The sequence below is a fragment of the Stenella coeruleoalba genome (genome assembly GCF_951394435.1).
Source record: "Stenella coeruleoalba genome assembly, chromosome: 4".
Classification (NCBI taxonomy): Eukaryota; Metazoa; Chordata; class Mammalia; order Artiodactyla; family Delphinidae; genus Stenella; species Stenella coeruleoalba.
This window is the reverse complement of record NC_137149.1, coordinates 70,729,818-70,743,877: the sequence shown is the minus strand read 5'-3', so window position 1 is coordinate 70,743,877 and position 14,060 is coordinate 70,729,818. Positions and strand designations below refer to the sequence as shown.

At 42.5% G+C, this 14,060-nt stretch overlaps 1 protein-coding gene and 1 pseudogene across 2 annotated transcripts in view; both read left to right on the top strand.

Annotated features, from left to right (window-relative positions):
- TEC (tec protein tyrosine kinase) overlaps positions 1 to 14,060 on the top strand; it is a 142,487-nt gene that overhangs the window by 8,491 nt on the left and 119,936 nt on the right. The gene's annotated exons all lie outside the window — the stretch shown is intronic.
- On the top strand, positions 13,277 to 14,042 carry LOC307185817 (large ribosomal subunit protein uL6-like; annotated as a pseudogene). Its single transcript has one exon. The product of its transcript is annotated as a large ribosomal subunit protein uL6-like (transcript).

Genomic DNA, 14,060 nt, shown 5'->3' with positions numbered 1-14,060 from the left:
GGTTTCAACCACAACTTGTGAGAGCTCCACATGACTACCCCCAAAAATAAATCGTGGGTTTTTTTCCCTGCAAAGTAGTGATTTCAAAGTTTATTTTTCTGCAAATATAATTTAAGCATGCAGTAAAGTTAGTTTTTACCATTGGGGTTATTTTTGTTTCACAGAAGGCAGTTGGCTTTCTTTTTTATTTTCCTGCTTTGAGTGCTAAAAATGCTTGATCCTTTAACCATGTAGAGAAACAGAAATACACGTTAACTGAGTTATGAATGCTGTTATATATGTAAATTTATGAATGCTTTTTACTTTTTTCTTTTTTAAGTACTGTCAACTTATTTGTCACATATTTAAACCAGTTATAGAAGCACTGCATTAAAGAATTCTTGTTCATGGGTTCTGGAATCATAGCCGAAGGTTTTTGGGGCTCAGAGGTGGTGATGCAACCCCCTTTCCTCCCCCAGACAAAGGATAGAACTCTGCCTGCCACTGCGATTCCCCAGCTCTCAGTGTGCTCTTTGGACTCTCCCTGCCATCATTAAAAAAAAAAAAAAGTCATTTTATAGAAATTTATTCATTGTTAAAAAATTGAAACAATATTGAAGCTTATAAAAAAGAGATTAAAAATGACCCCAGAACTATTCCAGAGAGACTCTTCGTGAACCCCCTTTCCATCATCTTTATCATCATTTGACTTTCTACAAATCTTTAGCACCTTTCTAGAAGATAATTAACCTAAGGAGCATTGTGTGCAACCGTTTATGTAACTCCAAATTCTATAATCTTTATATAAATATATATATATGTGTATATGTATATATGTATATATATACACACATATTACACATACACACACACATATATACACACACACACTTTTTGAGGTTATAATTAGCTCAGGCATAATGTTCTTTGGTAACAATATTCCAAATAGACATTTTCTTATAAGAAAAATTGCCATTTTTAATAGCTTGGTGACAGTCTTTCATGTTAATATACAATGGTATTTTGAACCACTCCCCAGTTGTTGGACATATGTTTTTTTGTTTGTTTGTTTTTGTTTTTAAGTAAGTAGTGTTGCTATATGTTTTTCCCTTTTGGGGATTGTTTCCTTGGGAAATATTTTTCAAAATACCACTCGGGGATTAAAGGATTTCTTGTTTCTGTTAATCAATGTCAGAAGGACACAAAATAATAATTTGAAAAAACTCACTGGCTATATAAAGTTACATAAAGTTTCCATTACCTCTTTTTCGACCTTTTGGATCCACAGTATCTCCTTTATGTGAAGACATAAGGTTTATTTGGAGTTACTGAGGCCATGCCATGTATCTGACCAGTTGTAGTTCAGATAATAAAGCCCGAGTAACCTGACAGGTTCATTTGCAGAAGCTGTGTTCTTTTGATAAATGTCTATAGCCTCATTTTATTTTGTTGGATGTGTGATAGGAAAAGTTTCCAGGGGTCAGTAACAAAACATGGAAAAATTGTTATGGTATCTGTGAAACTACATTTACCCTTAGTACCTGGTCCAGGGTTCATGACCATTTCTGTAAGCGGGGGAAGGCATTATATGTTCAGTAGGGAATTCCAACTCTCCCACCATTTCCCCATTCCTGGACTGCGTGAGGAAGTAGCAGGGGCAGGGCAACCAGTAACTGGAGAGAATTTTGCAGTAATGTAGTAGTTCTTGATAAAGAACTAGAGCAGAGTGAAATTCCTATTCAGGTTTTTCCCCTGCCATCTTTCTGACTAATGTTTAAAGCCTGGGCTGGATTTTTAAGTTAGCTATTAAATGGTATTGTGTTCCCATGCCTTAGGTTTTCCATCTATTAAACAAAGCATAATGACACACCTAATTAACAGTCCACTTCAGAACGATTCATGGCCTAATGCTTGTAAAGGACTTTGAGCTTTTCCTAGAGTGTTTTATATACATTCATGAGTAATGAGATGGCTTGCTCTATTTAGCAAAGGGCATCTATATCATGCCCATTTTATAGATGAGAAAAGTGAGCCTCACAGAGGATAATGGCTTGTTGAGAATCAGACGGTAGATTTAATGTAATGTCTGTGGAATTTTTCTTGGACTTTGTGGAACAAGTGGAATCTAAAATAAATTCTGCACAAGTGTATGTGTTGGGAAAGTGGATTTTACAGTTTTTAAACAGATAAAACCTTTTGGGGGGATAGGTTACTCCTTTGTAAGGAGGAATCATGTTTGGCAAATTCACTAGAGTTCTTGAAGAACTTTAAATGATTAAGGAAGCTAGGGATAAACTGTGATTTTCCAAGTGTTTTTGAAAAGACTCCACACAAAGACTATGAAATAAATTGAGTCAGTGGGAGGCTGGGAGAAATGTTTTTAAGAGTCAGGAATAGGGGCTTCCCTGGTGGCGCAGTGGTTGAGAGTCCGCCTGCCAATGCAGGGGACACGGGTTCGTGCCCCGGTCCGGGAAGATCCCACATGCCGCGGAGCGGCTAGGCCTGTGAGCCATGGCCGCTGGGCCTGCGCGTCTGGACCCTGTGCTCCGCAACGGGAGAGGCCACAACGCGAGAGGCCCGCGTACCGCAAAAAAAAAAAAGTCAGGAATAGGGAGGGGACTGGAAGACAGAACAAAGGTTAAGCATAGATGGACATTTCTCAGGTTACAAATGTGAGTAAACTATTTATTAGTATTTTAAAAATAAAACATGTAGAAGAGGGAGTACACAGTGTAAACTCCAAGTTTACAGTCAACAGGAACCTTTTGGGACATTAAAAAGCCAAATTGCTGGTCTCAAGTTTATGCAAAATGGCAGGGAAGAGGTAAAGAATGCATTTAGGTAAAATGAGTCCATCTGTACATGCAGATGGACGTTCTGGTTTTTACTCAAGAAAGAGATTCATATATTACTTTAAACTCTTAACTGAAGACATTGATTCAGTGTAGGATTTGGAACAAAAAAGCTAGTTAACTCTTAGCTGTTGTTACACACAATTCAGAAACACCACCTTACCCATTTTCATAATCCTTCAGCATCTGAGATAGTTCATCAATGTACCTTAAAAACATAATGCACTTAGAAAAAAGCCAACATATTAATCAAAGCATAGAGGATTGAGTAAAGTAGACTCCTGTCCAACTCTTTGGTCTAGAAAGATAAATGCTGAGGAGACATGTGGACAGGGTGTGCCCTCTTATACCATGGCAACCTGAGATCCATGGTACAGGGAGACCATTCATTTGCACCTTCTTTATTCCCAAATAATGCCCCAGTGGCCCCCAATAGTTAGTTGAGCACATAAATGTGCTAGGCTCCATGCTAAACTCTTTACATTGGCTTATCTCATTTAATCCTCCCAACAACCCTATAAAGTGGGCAAGATTATTTTAAGCACTTTACAGATGAGGAGCCTGAAGCCCAGGGAGATTGAGGGGAATTTGGTTAGATGGTGGAGCCAGAGTTCAGAACAATACAGTCCGACTCCAGAGCGTACTCTGATAGCTCTCCTGAGCTATCCACACTGAACTACCCTCTTCCCCTCTCCTTCTGTTATTTTCCTTCCTGGTCAACAGAGTTGGACAACCTAGAAGAAAACATAAAGGTCTGCTTCAAACAAAACCAAAACCAACCAGTTCTTCTGGGTATCATTCCATGCTTCTTAGTACTATAGATCCTAAGGTGTCTTTAGAGCAGCACTGGTGAATAGAAATAGTCTGTGAGCCAGACATGTAATTTAAAAGTTTCTAGTTGCCACATTAAAAAAAAGCAAAACGCAACAAGTGAAATTAATCGTAATAGTATTTTTTGTGTAGCCCAATATTTTTTTTTTTTTTTTTTTGCGGTACACGGGCCTCTCACTGTTGTGGCCTCTCCCGTTGCGGAGCACAGGCTCTGGACATGCAGGCTCAGCGGCCATGGCTCATGGGCCCAGCTGCTCCGCGGCATGTGGGATCTTCCCGGACCGGGGCACGAACCCGTGTCCCCTGCATCGGCAGGCGGACTCTCAACCACTGCGCCACCAGGGAAGTCCTGTAGCTCAATATTTAAAAAATATTATAATTTCACCATGTAATCATATAAAAATTATTAATGAGATACCAGAAACAACTCAGGAGCTTGATATGCGCAATACAATATAGTACAATACAATGCAATACAATGCAATTCAATAGAATATCTTATGCACTGCAGTGGATAAAGTAAAATGTAGTCGGACCAAACAAAGTTAATGGAAACATATTTACACCACTTCAGTTTTAAATTTTAAATTAAAATTAATTAAAATGAAATAAAATTTAAAAAAATTAGTCCTCAGTTGTACTAGCCACATATCAAATGCTTAATAGCTATTTGTGGTGAGTGGCTACCATATTGAATGGAGCAGCTCCATAGCAAAAGTTATTCTCTGTCTCCAAAGGCCTGGGGACTCCCAGATTCTCCATCCCCACCCTATCCCTTGACCCCTCTCAGCCCCCATGTCATATTCCCTGCCTACCATGTACAGTTGTGCAGGTTATACACTGCAAAACTCTGGGATATGTCATTCACATGGAAGATCTAGATTTGTTTACTGTGACAGTTTTTTGGAAGATGGAAGTAAACTTTCTAAAGGAAGAGACACTTTTTCCTAGTTCATGCAAAGGCATTTTTTTTTGAGGGGGGGAGGCTGTGACTGTAGTCCTTTTATACCTTCCTAGCATTCCAGCAGTTGGCCCCAGGCATCATTCTTATGTACGCTCAGCACTTTTCCAGTGCCCACAGCCTATGGCTGAAAGTAAGGAAGCAGCTTCAGCCAACTTCTCCTCCCCGCAAAATAACATCATGAAGCCATAGTCATTTTTCATGGTAGGTTACCTTGGAGCCATGTGTCTTATTCATAATTGTATCCTCAGTGCCTGGCACGTAGTAGGTGGTCAACACATTTATTGATTTTAATTGTCATCTTAGAGTTCATTCAGGGCCCCTGTATTGTATCCTGAGTTGCCCTTAATGAATCTTGACCCAGGGATGATTTATCCAAGTGCTGACTTGGCTCTCTCTTTCAGTCACAGCTCACTCTTCAAGCTCACCCTTGTTCTAAATAATAATTGTCATGATTGTTATTATTAGTAATAACAGCTACCATTTACTGATCACTTTATGTCAAGCATTGTGCTTAGCAGTTTATGTGCATTATATCATTTAATCTTTCCAAACAGCTCTAGAAGGTAGGTACTATTCTATTTTATAAGGAGGAAACTGAGGCGCTGAGAAATTAAGTAATTTACCTGAGGTCACCCAGCTAGTAAGTGTCAAAGCTAAAGTTTAAAACCAGTTCTGTCTGACTTCAAAGCCCTTCTGTGCTTAAGCAGCAAGACTGGGCTTCTTTTTTGGTATCTGGTGCCTGACTGACAAGTGACCGCACTGTCTATGGTAGACTTATTTGTTTGCCCAGACTTCCTTCCTCTGGGGAACATCCCTGTCTGCAATCCATGTGGTTTGGGTGGGGTTGACACCAATGCCAGGGATGGTCATGTGACTCAGCTTTGGCCAATCTGAGAAGTGCCTTGTCCATCTGACCAAGTGATTGGTTCAGGGGTGAGCACATGACCCAGGCTTACTCAGTCAAGCTTCTTTTCTGCTCCAGTTTAGGAGAGGAGTCATTCTTTTCCTCCGGGAGTTTTTGGCTGCTGGAGTGATATAGCCTAGACCTCCTCGTGGCTATCTTTCCACTACATGGAGGAAGTTATATGAAGTAGGACAGAATGAATGAGGCTGGCATGCAGTGAGAAGTAGCACTGAGTGGTGGTGAGAGCACAGACAGCATCATTTGAACCCCAGGATTCAGATGTTTCTGAAGCTTCCGGGACTTCTTGGTTATGTGAGCTAATACATTCCTTTTGCTGCTGTTGTGTGCCTAAATCTAGTTATTTGCAATTGAAAACCCTGCCTAATAGACAGACTTTTCAGAAGATATTTTTGTCTTGCATTCCCCATTGCCATTCTCTGTCTACCCTTTGGATGAGCTCACTACATCTTGGGCCTTGGTGCCTACTGTTGTCTGTCCCGTGCCTGGAGATCTTTGATCCCTGTAAACTCTTTACGTGTTCAGCTTGCTTCTTCCCTTTCTGGTCTGTGAGCCCTGTCCTAGTGAAGGGAGATACCACACCCAACCGAATCCCTCCCTGATACTCCCCCCAACCCGCTACCCCCATTGGCACAGCCAACCCACAGGGGTAAGGATTGTGCCATGAGTGGAACACTAGGGAAATCTGTTCTTTGCAGACATTAGAAAAATTACTCATCAACGTACTTTTGAATGTTGATCAAAGACTGTTCACTTCTTAACTCATCTGGCCCCTGACACTGTCTGGGATCTCAGCCAGTTTAGGCTAAGGCATTGCCTCTTATCCCCAGTTTCCTTGGCTCCCAGCCTTTCTGATCAGCTGTCTACTTATGTACTCTCAACTGCCCTGTGATTCTGAGCTTCCATCCTTCTACTGGCTTCCTTCCCAAATCTTTCCGGTGGCCCTCTGAGGGCATTGTTCCATTGTGAGTCAACATTCCCACACCCCAGCCGTCTCACAGAGTGAAAACACTCCCGTTTCTGCAGCTCTCTCTGCTGTAGCCTTCTCGTGGCTTCCCTTTGCTGCTTCCAGGTCTTACCAAAACCCCTTCTCCTTTAGCGTTCAAGCCATTCATGCAAATACCCTTCTGGTTTCTCCTTTTGTCACCAACCTCTTGGTCATTCTGCTTGATAGACTCACCTGGTTCATGGTCTTCTCTTCCAGCTCTGCCATCTCTGCATTCATATGTACAACTAACTTCCTGTGTCTGTGGTAAGTTGTGCAGTAGCCTTGAGGTAGTTAAAAGGAGTAGCTAATTGTGGCCAGAGTGGGATATAAGGGAGACTTCATAAAAGAGATTACCTATGATCAGGACCTTAGAAAATGAGTAGGATTTCAACAGGTGCTCTTCTAGACAGAGAGAACAACTCAGACAAAGGCATGGGGATGTGAAAACATTTAGTTGCTTGAGCTCTTAGAAATAAATGGTAGGATGGGAAGAGGGAACCCAGATGGGATTTGACATGATTATACGTACTTAAGATTAAGGAATAACCCTGAGGAGGATCCAGTGTGGAGAATGCAAGCGAAGGACCAGCCTTTATTATTTTTTATTTATATTTTTTTAAAAAATTAATTATTTTATTTTTGGGTGTGCTGGGTCTTTATTGCTGCACGCAGGCTTTCTCTAGTTGCAGCGAGTAGGGGTTACTCTTCGTTGTGGTGCGCGGGCTTCTCATTGCAGTGGCTTCTCTTGTTGCGGAGCATGGGCTCTAGGTGCGTGGGCTCAGTAGTTGTGGCATGCAGGCTTCAGTAGTCGTGGCTCACAGGCTCTAGAGCGCAGGCTCAGTAGTTGTAGCGCACAGGCTTAGTTGCTCCACGGCATGTGGGATCTTCCCGGACCAGGGCTCAAACCTGTGTCCCCTGCATTGGCAGACGGATTCTTAACCACCACGCCACCAGGGAGGTCCCCACCAGCCTTTATTATTATTATTTATTTACTTATTTATTTATTTATTTTTTCGGTACGCGGGCCTCTCACTGTTGCGGCCTCTCCCGTTGCGGAGCACAGGCTCCGGACGCGCAGGCTCAGCGGCCGTGGCTCACGGGCCTAGCTGCTCCGCGGCATGTGGGATCTTCCTGGACCGGGGCACGAACCCGTGTCCCCTGCATCGGCAGGCGGACTCTCAACCACTGCGCCACCAGGGAAGGCCCAGCCTTTATTACTAAAGGGAGGAGTACTTTGAAGTTTTCAGGCATAGGACGATATTGTACAAGACTGAAACTCTGTCGGGTTGATTATAAAAAGGAGAAGAGGAGTAATTAAAGCAGTTGAAGGAAGTCCATAATAAGACTGAGGATGAAGAGAGAAGGGATAGTGGAAGAAAAGGTGGGAGGATTTGCAGAGCAGACTGGTTGTGAGGGTGCAGGGAGCAGGGCAGAGAAACGAGGCAGAACGTCTGCTGCTTAGGAGATGGGAGAGATTGAGGCCCTGCCTGGTGACAGGTGATTTGAAAGTGTAGGATGCTGGGGGAAAACAGCTGCATACTAGATGTGAATCAAAGTAGTTGGCCTTTCAATTACCTTATGTATAAAGAGTAAGATGTTTATTTCATGATGGTAAAAATGACTTAAATTATGTAAGCTTGGGAATTCCCTGGTGGTTCAGTGGTTAGGATTCTGCACTTTCACTGCCAAGGGCCGAGGTTCAGTCCCTGGTTGGGGAACTAAGATCCTGCAAGCCATGGCTAAAAAAAGTATAAATAAATAAGCTAAAGATGTTTCTCAAACTGTTCTATAGAGCACTACAACTCTGGGAGATGTTAATCAGGTTAATCAGGTTCAAGGGAAGTAGAATGAGTTCTATGATCAAATAAGGGTGGGAAATACTGCATTCTGTATGATTCACAGAGCCTATTCACGTATTAAAGGTTTTGAGAAATGCGCACAAGGAACCAGTGTGACATTGTTTAACCCAGATTTTCCCAAATATATTTGTTTATTCAGCAAGCATGAAGTAAACACAGACTATGATAGTATAATTTGGCCACTGGTCCTGCAGTAGAGAATAAAATCAGCCCACGTCCCTGCCCTTGTGAGGTTATGGTCTGGTGTAATCTAACAGGTTTCGAGGGTTCTGGAACAGCTTGGGAAGCTTTGAGGTAAGGTGTTTAGATACTCTTTTTTGTGGTCTGCAGTGGAGCAGAGCAGATTATCTGCCAGCCTGTCTCTCTGCATCCCTGTCTCTGCATTACGCCAGTACCTCCACTCCTTCTCAGAATGTTTCCTGCACCTTCTGCTTTGGGGATGGACAGAGCTGATGACAAGGTAACTTTCAGGTCTGGGAAGTTGGTGACTTGCCCAAGGTCACCCAGCTAGTTAGTGGCAGAACCAGAGCCAGAACCCAGCTCTTCGGATTCTGGGTCCTACGCTCATTCCATTCTTGGTGGGAAGGGACAATTTGGAATGCCTGAAAACTGAAGAAAAATTAGGTAGACTAACAGGTTGAGTGAGATACCATGGATTAGGCCAATTTCATCAGTAATAGCAGGGCTGATTTAGATATCACCACCAGCACCACCATCATTGCCATCACTAATGTTGAGTAATTACTGGGATTCATGTACTGTGCTAAGCACTTTATATATATTTAATTTCTACAACAACTCTGTGAAGTAGTAATTATTACCCCATTTTATAGATGAGGAGACAAGCTCAGAGAGGTGAGTGGTGTATCCATGTTTACACAGCTAGGAAGGAACAGAGCCAGGCTTCCATTCTAGGCTGTTTTTAGAGTCCACACGCTTAACTTCATTTTATATTAGGTGAGTTTATTTTTTTCTTTGCTTCTAAAATTTCCTCTCAGGATCAGTCTGTCTTTTTTCTCTTGCCATTTCAGCTTGCCTGGCTCTTTCTCTTTGTAAAAAGCTGATCTCAGGGACTTCCCTGGTGGCACAGTGGTTAAGACTCCACGCTCCCAATGCAGGGGGCCCGGGTTTGATCCCTGGTCAGGGAACTAGATCCCACATGCATGCTGCAACTAAGAGTTCCCATGCCACAACTAAGGAGCCTGCAGGCTGCAACTAAGGAGTCCACCGGCCGCAACTAAGGAGCACACATGCTGCAACCAAGACCCGACGCAACAAAATAAATAAAATAAATATGAAAAAAAACCCCTCTGATCTCAGAAAGGATCGGATCTTTTATTTATTCCATGTCAGGTAGCATTCTTCAAGTATTTAGTGAGTACTTACTATGTGAAGGAACTATTTTAGGAGCTGAGGATCCAGCGGTGAATACACAGACTAGGTTCCTGCTCGTGTGGAACTCACAATCAGTGGGGAGATCACACAATTAAAAACAATCAATAAAAGTGTCACATAGTGATAAGTATCATGCAGAAAATTAAAATCCCTGTTTTAATTTAACCAGAGTGACTGGTTATCTATTTTAGCTTGTGTGGTCAAGGGAAGACCTTTTTGTGACATTTAGGCTGAAATATGAGTTTTAAGAAGTTATTGGTTAGAGAGTGAGCAAGAGGGAACAGGTGGAGTGATTTTCTAGGTAGAGGGAACATGATTTGCAAAGGCCTCCCCATGCTGTGAGTTTGCTGTGCGTGAAGGACAGGAAGAAGGCTGGTGTGGATGCATAGTGGGTCAGGGAGGGAGTGGTACTAGATGAGGTTGGACAAGTAGGTGATGTACTAAGTTAAGAGATGTTTAGTCTGAGTGCAGGGAGGCCATTAGGGGGTTTAAGTAGGACTGAGGACATAAGCTGATTTATGTTTTTAAAAGTTTGTGTTGACTGATGAATGGAGAAAGGATTATAAGAAGGTAAGGAAGGAAATAGTGAGACCTAGTAGGAGGATGCTACAGTAGTCCTGACAAGGGATGATGGTGGCTGTATCAGTTATTGCCACAGTAATGCCATGCAACAAACATCCCCATAAACTTAGTGGCATAGAGGAATAAGGATTTATTTTTGCTCGAGTCAGTGGGATGGTTGGGTAGTCCTGCCGTTCTGGGCCAGGCTCAGCTGATCTTGACTGAGCCTCCCCATGTCTGTGATCAGCTGTCGGTCAGGTAGTAGCTCTGCCATATTGCCTGGTTTTCCTGATGTGTTTGGCAGGACCAGCTGGCTGTCAGCCGTCTAGGATGGCCTCGGCCGAGATGGCTGGGACAGCTTTGCTCTCCTCTGTGTGTTTATGTTACATCCCTCTAGTAGGCTAGCCTGGGCTTATTCTCAGGCTGGCCCAGTCATAGTCTCATGGTGATCACAAAGAAGCAAAAAGGAAGTAGAAATGAGTAAGCAGCGTTTTAATCCTTAGCTTGTGTCAAATTTGCTACTGTCCCATTGGTCAAGGCAAGTTGCAAGAGTACATCCACAGTTAGTATAGGAGGGCATTGCCAAAGAGCAAGGCTACAGAGAGGTGTGAAAAGATGCAGAGAGGCGTGAAAAATCAGGGCCATTAGTGCAACCAATCTACTGCATTAATGGGAGAGAAGCGAAGTAGAGACTTGAATATTCAAGTTTAGAATATTTTGGAGGTACAGTCTGAAGACCATGCTGATAGATTAGAATTGAGGTATGAGAGAGAGGAATGAATCAAAGATAACCCTTAGATTTTTGGCTGGGCAGCTGGGCAGATGGTGAGGCCATTTACTCAGATAGCAAAGACTAGGTAAAGAACAAATTTTAGAGGACTATCTAGCACTCTGTTTTGGCCATGTTATGTTTGAGATACTTGTTAGATAGTCCAATAAAGATGTCAGGTTTGCAGTTGAATATATAAATCTGAGGTTCTTGGGGACAGGGCTAAAGATGTAGCTTTCAGTGTTATCAACCTATAGATGGTATTTCAAGCCATCCAACAGGATGAGGCAGCCCCTGAGGAGGAGGTATAGATGAAGAGGCAAAGCAAGCCCAGGATAGAGCCCTGGTGCGCACCAGTGTTTAGAAGTAAAGCAGGAAAATAGAAACCGGCAAAGGAGACCGAGAAGGTGCAGACTCTAAGACTGGAGAAAAATCCAGGAAACTCTGGTGTCCCAGAGAACCAAGAGAATCTAAGCATTTCAAGGAGAGAATGGTCAGCTGTGTTTAACACTGTTGGGAGAGACAAGAACTGGGAAGTGACCATTGGGTCTGGCAACAAGGCTGTTCTTGGTGACTTTGACAAACGCAGTCTTAGTAGAATGATGGAGACAGAAGCCCAACTGGAGCAGTTTGAGGAAAGCACATGAATTGAGAAGCAGGGACAGCAACCCTAATCCTGTCTTTCAAGAGCTTTTGCTGTAAAGGGACTCAGAAGTGATATGGTAGCTGGAGGTGAATGTGGGTCATGGCAAAGATTTATGTTTGGGAACGTAAGTGACACTGCTGTACCAAAGGGGATGATCTAGTAGAGAAGGAACAGGTGCACCGAAGAGGGGGAAACTGTAGACCAGAAATGTTTGAAATGGCAAGAGAGGATGGGATTGAGAATTTAGAATAAACTTAGTCAGTGCGTTACCTTCTTCAGGGGTACTTGGGTGCTGTGTTTTATTTCTCATTTTGGAATGAAGAGGTATATTTACCACTGGAACAGTTTCAGCCATCTCCAGGGTAGGGAAGAATATGAATTCTGTTGTGACACTGGGCAGACTGAATGCCTCTGTATTGGGCTCATTCAGCTTCTGTTGTAGAGGAGAGACCTCTTTGGAACCACTCTCTTTCTGTTGGTGGTGTTCAATTTTTCTTATAATGATAGAAAAGCTGATAAATTCAGTTTCTTAGATTTTGACATGGGTAGCAAGTTTGGCAGGCCCTGGGCAGAGCTAAGAAGGGAATGTGAATGAACGTGCCACTTCCTCATCCGGGTTCCTATACCAGTATGACTTGATGTTTTGATCAATTCAGTAGATCCTAGATCAGGCACGTGTTCTGGAATTCCAGCTGAGAGGTAGAAGTTTTGCCCTTTATGCTTTTTAAGCCACTGTTACTTCAATTTGAAAGTATAATGTAAAGCAACTAGATTTAATAAATGGTAATTTTAAATGTATTTTGTTTAAGTTCAAGTGTACATTTGGTGGTATTGAAGCAACTGTTTTCATCAGCCTTCCTGGGGTCTGTGCTTTGTGTGTGGTGGATGAGGATGGCGGTGTGAAGAAACGCAGTACCCTGTCATAGAGTGCCTTTACAGCCTTGGAAGATTTTTTGTCCACTTGCTTTGAATCTGCTTTGCTATTTCACTCGTTTAAATTATTGGTGTCTACTCATCCAATTCATATTGTGAATTGAGAGCCACATCTGTCGCCACTCTGCCTTTTACAGCATTCTGATTTGGTGGAAATAATACTGAAAAGGACATCTGCTAGGGTCTTAGTAATTCTTATATATAGCAGTCTGAGGACTGTTAATTCAAAGTTAGCAGAACTTTCATGAAGTCAAGAAGCAAGACGTAAATCAGATGAAGTCAGAATCTCAAAATTTAAATGTTTCTAATGTGAAGCTGTAGATCTTTGGAACTGTTGCTGTTTTTTGTTACATTAGGTCTTTCAGGAGGGTATATCTGAAAATACTTGGCCTGTCAGAAAGGTGGTACCTATTAGCCTTCAAACATTTTTACAACAAATATATTATTTTATCATTAATGTAATATTCACATTTCTGTCACGTATTGGAGAGTAAGTCTTAAACTGAATTTCATTCAACTTTTGTTGAAAATGAACTTAAGATAGTGTTTAACACTCTTTGCCGCATCTACTGCGAGAATGAAGACCATTCGCAGCCATCAGACTGTTGACATTCCATGAAATGTCATTACTTTGAAGGGATGCACAGTTTGTGAAGGGCCCTAGAGACACCCTGTGGAGGAACTTCAATCACATTAGTGTAGAACTCAGTCTCCTTGGAAAGAAAAAGAAGAGGCTCCAGGTTGACAAATGGTGGGGAAATAGAATGGAACTGGCGACTGTTCGCACGACGTGTAGTCACGTACAGAACATGATCAACGGTGTTACACTGGGCTTCTGTTACTGGATGAGGTCTGTGCTTCCTCACTTCCCCATCGATGTTGTTATTCAGGAGAATGGTTCTCTTGTTGAAATCCAAAATTTTTTGGGTGAAAAATACATCTGCAGGGTTTGGATGAAGCCCAGCGTTGCTTGCTCAGTATCTCAAGCCCAGAAAGATGAGTTGATTATTGAAGGAAACGACATTGAACTTGTGTCAAATTCAGCTGCTTTGATTCAGCAAGGCAAAACAGTTAAAAACAAGAATATCAGAAAATTTTTGGATGGTATCTATGTTTCTGAAAAAGGAACAGTTCAGCAGGCTGATGAATAAGATCTGAGTGGTCAGGCTATAGAAACAGCAAGATGCCAAATGATTTTCGGACTCGTTTGTGATATATATATATATTTTTTTCCTGCGGTACGTGGGCCTCTCACTGCTGTGGCCCCTCCTGCCGCGGAGCACAGGCTCCAGACGCGCAGGCTCAGCGGCCATGGCTCACGGGCCCAGCTGCTCCGCGGCACGTGGGATCCTCCTGGACCG